The following is a 7313-nucleotide window of genomic DNA, read 5'->3' as shown; positions in this document are numbered from 1 at the left end:
TTTTTTTTTTTTTTTTTTATTGTTTGAGAGTTTTTTCCACTTTCTTTTTTTTCAGCATTTTTTATTAACTTTATTGAAAATCAGTAATTACATATATTAAAAATTGCAGACAAATATTGAAATGTGAAAGATAATATGTAGAAGAGTGATTTTTAGAGAAATATTTCTGAAATGAATACATAGCATGAGATTAATAGATTGTACACTGTAAATAAATTGTTTACAAACTTAAATGAATATAATAAAAACTGTCCAATATAAAAATGGAGAAATCACAGATCAGTCAATAATAGTTTACTCTGTGTCAAAATCAAGAAACTTATATTCACATAATTAGAATTCTCCAAGTAGAATGGGGTAGGCAATAAACATTTAAAGATTTAAAATTTCTGAATTTAGTTGAACTTATAACACATTTTTAAGAAAAATGAACCTTTTGCACAAGAAATTTGAATAAAATCATACCAAGATGCACAAAAATGAAATTGTCCAAAACTTATTGTAAAGAAAAAAATCATTAAAGCATATACATAAAAAATAGCTCAAAATTAAATAGCATCTTATTCCACATTAGAAAGGAAAAAAAAAAAAGATCAAGTGTGTAAGAAACTAGACTAAAGGACTGAAAGGAAAAAAAAAATCTGTCCACTCTGAATTTTATACTTAGCAAACACACCTTTGAAAACTAAAATATTTTCCAGTTATACAAACTCAAAATATTCTAAGACCTCCAGACGAAGCATATAGGAAATAACACAGAGCATAATTCAAAAGGCAAGAGAAGTTGCAGTATGCTCCTGGATGAACAATAAAGAGCTCTCAAAATGATAAGTATGCAGAGCTACATAAAATACATTAGATGAACCCTCACTGAAAAGGTCATTAAAGATTTCTATGAAACAGTACCAATCTTATATCGTGTTATATACTTTTTTTTTTGCAGTAAGTTACTGAACAGTGGCTGGAATGGTCTTCCCCCTTTTTTGCATAAGAATCGCTACGTGACCTTTAAGAGCTAACTTAAATGTTTAATCTCCTCTGAAGACTTCTCTTTCATCTGTGCTCCCTGTAGAACTTCATGTGTTGCTACAGCAACTGTGCAGTATTTTGGTCCTTTCTGCTATGAAAAGGATCTCACTTTTGCCTCAATTCTGGCTCTTTTCATAATAAACCCTAAACTGTGTATCTATATATTATCCATTGTTCAATATGCACCTAGTAGCGAGGGCCCATACTACAACCATTTTACATTTCTGTGAGCAGTGTTTCCTACAGCACTCACTGAGCTCAGCCACAAGACATGACAAATGGCTACTTGTAGCATGCAAAAACTGCAACAGTATCGACTAATCCACCTATGAATAAGCAACAGCCCTATCAGACCTCTATTTATTGTATTTTAGCACATGCTTCAACTTAAAGAATAAATTCTGAATGGCCCTACTCCTTTGGAGTAAAACTAGTGCTTGCCAATTGTTATTTAGCTTCTGGTTGGAATATGAAAAAATGAAAACCTAAGGAAAATAGGTATTTACCTGACTCTTCAGGTAAATACACACATACACACATACATACATACACACAAATTCTGACAACACTTACAGAGACCATGCTCTTACCCTTTGTTTTACTGAATTCATAAGAATCACTAACACTTTCCATTTATGATTTCATATTTGATTATTCTTAATTTTGCAAGGTAGTTTTGTGAGTCATATTTAGTAGTGCAGTGTACAATTTACACCTTAACTTTTAGACTAAATTATTGGCACTTTAAGTATCATTAAATTTACAAAAGTTCACTTATTGAATATTTTAAAAAATATTCACTCACAAAAATGTTACTATACAATGTACAGCTCATCAGCAAACCTACAAAAATCTAGTTAGCCTATAGTCTGAACTAACACTCACTACCAAAAAACCTAAGTTAGCAGGAGTAACAAAATTTTAAGATGGTATTCATATTTTTTTATTATGCCCAGAATTAAAGACTTGATTTTGTAGCTATCTACTTGGCAGACAGAGTGGGAATCCTCCATGTAAGCCTTTGGTGGGGATGAAAACTGCAGTAAAAGATACGCTCTTAATCCTTCGCAGAGGTTGGCCACAGGCTGTACAACCAGGCAGATGTCCACCAGCCCTCTTTAGGCCAGGCAGGTGACTCTAGAAATATTCAGGAGATAAAAGCTTTCTCACTAAAGGAATCATTTATTTGCATTCATTCTCAGTCTTGAGAAAGGACAACAAAATTGCCTGAACTATAGCTGGCATCACCTTCATTTAAGTGGGAGACCCAACTAGAATATGCTGAACATTTCTTCCCAGGCCCTGGGGAATACTATCTTGGTTTCCCTGTACAAAAAAATACCAAGCATCTTGTGCAAAGTCCCCAGTAGTGAGTGCAGTACATTTCTCCAGCAAGTATAGTCTGTTTTCTTTTTAGAGACAAGAAGGATAAAACAAGAATAGGAGAAAATGGTCTTGATGAGCTTTCTGTTTTCTTTCTTCCCATTCCTTTCTCCAAAATCTGATTCTACATTCTCTTGGAACCCCCCCCCCCACAAAAAAAAAAACAAAAAGGAAAGTACACTGCAATGCAGCTTAAGAGGAGGAAGAAAAAAATTCCAGTTACCAGGAGGAGAGAAAGATGAAGAGGCCTAGCAGAGGAGCCATGAGAAGTGAAGCAAAAAAGAATATACATGATGCACAAATATAAGTCATATTTAGTAGCCTCAGTATACAGTCTACACTTTAATTTTTACACTGAATTTTCTGTTTTGCAGCACCATGTTATTTCTATGATTAGCAAGTTCTGGAGGCTCAGATTCACTGAATAATTATTAAAAGTTGAATGGGTCCCCAGAAACTTGTCACACAGCTATTTTTTTTTTTTTTTTTTTTTATTTTTTTTTTTTTTTTTTGAGAGAGAGAGAGAGAGAGAGAGAGAGAGAGACAGACAGAGAAAGACAGAGAGAGAGTGAGTGTGTGTGTGGCCCGCTCAGCCCACCAGGGGGCGGGGCTGGCATGTGGTGCTGGGGGATTGAACCGGTCCCTGATGCTTTGCTAAGCTTGTTCTAAGTAGGTGCTTTAGACCACTGAACCATCTCTCCAGCCCCTACAGCTATCTTGATAGATACAAACCCATATGAGAATATGATGGAAGTTGCACATCATCTCTCTAGGCTCTTGAAAGCAGGATCACAAATATAATTTTAGAGTTCCCAGTCATCTAGAGATTCCTGACCAACACTGGCCCCTTAAATTTTCAGATGGATAAACAGAACCAGAAAGGATCACTAGCCCAAGGTCACATATAAATGTTAAAGCTCATGTTCAGATTCGGACTTTCCTGCCTACACTGAACACCCCAATATCAAATCTTCTGTCACAGCAGCTGTCACTCCGCATTCCAAAGTGGTGCCCCAAAGCTTGGAGATAGGCTTCAGGATGCTCTGACTGAAGAGCCTCTGACCACACCCTCCTGCACAATTAGGGTTTGTAGAGCATCTAATTTAGGCTCCCACACAGTAGACTCTAGTCACCTGGTTATCCTGTAGCCACTCCATGGCTGCCTGTTTGGTAGACCTTGACCACACCAAGCATTACTTTTGTTCTCATGTTTTAAGCACCTAATTAAGCCTGGGTTGTTTAAAAGTAGTCTTTAAACCAAAGTCCTTCAAGAATACAATTGCTTTAGGAAGTATTTTTTTCTCCTTTTTGAGCCAGTTCAAATGTCTGCCTCATCACAAAGGAAACTGTACCCTATAAATTTATTTGGGTTGATCCCCAAATTATATCTCTTAACCTTTAATATTCAGAGGTACCTTCACTTCTTATATCAAAGCACCAACATTTCCCTGCTTGCAAAAATCTCCTTTTAATTGTTTATTTCCATCATAAATATTTTAACATTTCAATATTAAGGTTCAAAATTCTAAAAGTTACTGGCATCTACAAAAATCTTTACTCTTTAAACTTGTCACAACTTAAAACTTTGTATCTGTTCTATCTTGTCAACAATCTTCTCCCCAGCAAACATACTTTACTAATCACTCCTTTCCTCAGATTGCACTAAGCACTGTGGAGCATATGCTTGTTTCTTACTAGCCTTTCATTCTGGAGCAATAAATCAACTTATCTTGCAACTAAACTGAGGGATACATTCTTTCATAAAATGTTCACAATTCTGAATCAATTTATTATTCTGTATCTAATCGATGTCAATTCTCTTTCTTTCTTGTTTACTAGTGGTTTGTTTACTCTAACCATCCATCCATGTCCATCTTACTTATTTTCTGTCTATTGAGCAGTGGGTGGTACAAAGTCTTTCTCCCCGGGAAGCTTATTGCCTCAGAGTACAGGCCGATTCTACATTTCTTACCTCAGCCATTTCAATTCAATACAACTCCAATTACTTTTCATTACTCTCACCAAGAGAATTACCCTCCCATTTAAAACTTCCCAGGCCTCAATGATTCTCTCTGGGCAGGCTTCCCTACCTCCAGGTTTTTAAAGCCTTTTGTTAGTTTCTACTGGCTGAAGATTGTATATCAAAGCAATCTTGCACTTTACCTAATGTTAACAGGAGGTATTACAGATTTGCCTAGGAGAGAGTCTGTTGCCTAAAGAAACATCAGACTACATTCAACAAGCTGCTCAAATAAACACACAAGTTCAGTCCTGAAAAGGGTCTAGAAATCTTCCAGATGAAACTTTCACTTCACAGATAAGTGAGGCACAGAGAAGTGAGCGAGCTTGCCCCAAACCACAGAAAACGTGCTATTGCCCAACTAATAATCCGGGCCTCCAGCAGCAGTTCAATTTTACTTCACTGACCACTTAACTTTACTGAAACCTAGCTTGCCTATTTCTCTGTAATAACCCTTATTCTAAACTAAAACTGAGTATCTCATGCGAACACTCATTTAAATATACACACCTCTATATTCTTTAATCCAGAAGGACACCGGAATTCCACCATCACAAATTTGAAACCAGAAAAGTATAAAGTCTGACTGACCACTTGAACTAGTACTTATGAAAAATCAAAGTTAGAAGTTATAAGCACTGGGGTTTTTTAAAATCTACAATTAAAAATACATACCTTACACACTCCAATTTCTCCCTCCCCCAGAAAACCTATCTTTATAGAGCCATTATTGGCTCACTTGTTTGCAAAAAGATTAAGAAGGGACTTAATCCAGCACCTTCCTTCCACAAACAAGACACCTCGAGTCCTGAAAAAGGCAGGCATGTGCCCGAAGTGAATCATCAAGCAAATGGGAACGTCCAGGGTTCCTGTTTTTTACTCAACTATTTCACTGTTGGTTTAGATTTACAGTTTTCTGGACAGAGCTTCCCTAATCTCAGGCTTCCTGTCTGGAAAGAAACACCGTGACTCTCGCATCAGTTAATTCCTAGATAAGCAGTGTGCAAGAAGGACATGATTTTCAGATCTATCCCTAAGACTCCATGAAAGGACAACTGCGAACATGAACGTGCAGAGCCGGCTGGGGCATCGGAGACACCCAACACGTGCAGTTTACAGATAAGCAAGTGGTGGCACGGAGAGGGTAAAGGACCCGGACAAGGTCACACAGAGTCCAAAGAGCTGGCAAAGCCGCGAAGCGCAGCAGCTTCTCTCAACGGTGCTACGCGGGGCACTCCGCCCAGGGAATCCCTCTAGAACAGCTGCCCCAAAGCCTTAATCCATTTCCCGGCCTTTAACACCCGCTTAACGTTAAAATCCTGGCGTTCGGACGCCCCGGGAGGGGGAGGGGCGAAAGTGAGCCTCCCCTTTCAGGAGCGAAGCGCGGCTCCGACGCGGGCCGGCAGCGCGGGCTCGCGGGCCGGGGGAACCCCAGCAAGGCCTAGGAAGCCGGCGCTGCGCGTCCGACCCCAGCTCTCCCCGCAGATCTAGGCCACGCGGGGGCAAGAGACCCCGAGCCCGGGCTGTTGAGACCCCAAGTCTCGCCGCACACGCCCGGGCTTCCACCTCCCGCCTCCGGGCCCGTCCCCGGATCCGCCGCCTCACTTACGCGGGCCCTCCGTCTGTTATTGTGGTTGAGAAGGAGGGAGAAACACCACAAACACTTTGCGAGGCCCCTAGCGCCGAGGCACTTCCGCTTCCGCCTCCGCTCGGGCATTCCGGAGTGTTGTCATCCGGGGCTGCAACGGGCCCGCACTTACCTCCATCTTGGGTGTGGCTGGCGGCGGCTCGGTCTGACAGCCATGTTAAGTGTGGCACAACACTCCCCCTTGCCAGCAACTAGTTCTTTTTCACGTTTTATCAACGCTCCTGGGTGGAAGCACCCCGGTGCTAATGCACCCTAACTAGTGATTTGCCTTTCGCCCAGGCTGATACTCTGTGATCTTGGGTAAACCTTAGAACCTTGTTTTTGTGATTTGCAGAACAAATGAATTTTATTAGAAATGTTCTCCAGAATTCATTCAACTAAGGCTGACAGCCTTTTTTCTTTTTTTCTCCCCCCTTTAGAGAGAAAAGCTCCCTTCAGAGATGTAAATGTCAAATTATCACCATTGTGATTTCCAGAGACTGTCTCTGCATGTGATTAATAGTGTTTTACAGTTCAAAGGTCTTCCACTTGGGTAACTCAAAAACTTTCAAGATGGAAAGGAATAGATTTACTCACTTTTTTCTTTGTCTAGTGGATAGGGAATTGCCTTGACAGAATAATTGACCTGCCCAATGTCACAGCTGGACTGAAGTTCGACATTTATTTTCCAAACTCAATGTTTTTGTCCTTACACACATGTAATAAAATACATTATATAAATAGCTTTAAATATTACACAGTTGAAGGAAGTTAATGTGCATGGAATCCACATAAAACAATTTGACAAAACATAGGGGGTGATGATCCTGTTGAAGAAGGCTAAATTGGTTTACAGAGTGGACCATACTTTACCCTATATATTTTTTTCTTTTTAATTTTATTTATTTATTTGTGTGTGTGTGTGTGTGTGTGTGTGGCCAGCTCAGCCCACCAGGGCGCGGGGCTGGCTGGCATGTCGTGCTGGGGGATTGAACCTTGATCCCTGTGTTTTGCTAAGCTTGTTCTGAGTAGGTGCTTTAGACCACTGAGCCATCCCACCGGCCCTATATATTTTTTTCGATCGACTTTTACTGATCACTTAGGTCTATATGCTCAGATTTGTTTGCTCTCCACTGACAAAGTGAAAGTGAAATAAATAAACTGATTTATTTTGGTGAAAAGAAAAACTTACACAGATAGACCCAGAGCTCAGGCCCGGTGAGTGAGTGAGATGACCAAGGGCCGTGGGATCCT

At 39.9% G+C, this 7313-nt stretch overlaps 1 protein-coding gene across 6 annotated transcripts in view; it reads right to left on the bottom strand.

The window, feature by feature from the left end:
- Fbxo38 (F-box protein 38) overlaps positions 1-6128 on the bottom strand; it is a 50717-nt gene extending 44589 nt beyond the window's left edge. For all 6 annotated transcript variants that reach the window (XM_004631270.2, XM_023715284.1, XM_023715285.1 and 3 more), the window contains exon 1: positions 6042-6128. The gene's annotated coding sequence lies outside the window, so the exon portion shown is untranslated. The remainder of the gene's footprint in view (positions 1-6041) is intronic.
- Between the last annotated feature and the right edge of the window lie 1185 nt (positions 6129-7313).

This window comes from Octodon degus, unplaced genomic scaffold, assembly GCF_000260255.1.
Source record: "Octodon degus isolate 3935 unplaced genomic scaffold, OctDeg1.0 scaffold00040, whole genome shotgun sequence".
NCBI lineage: Eukaryota > Metazoa > Chordata > Mammalia > Rodentia > Octodontidae > Octodon > Octodon degus.
Note: the sequence above shows the minus strand (reverse complement) of the source record. Positions and strands in the feature narration are given on the sequence as shown.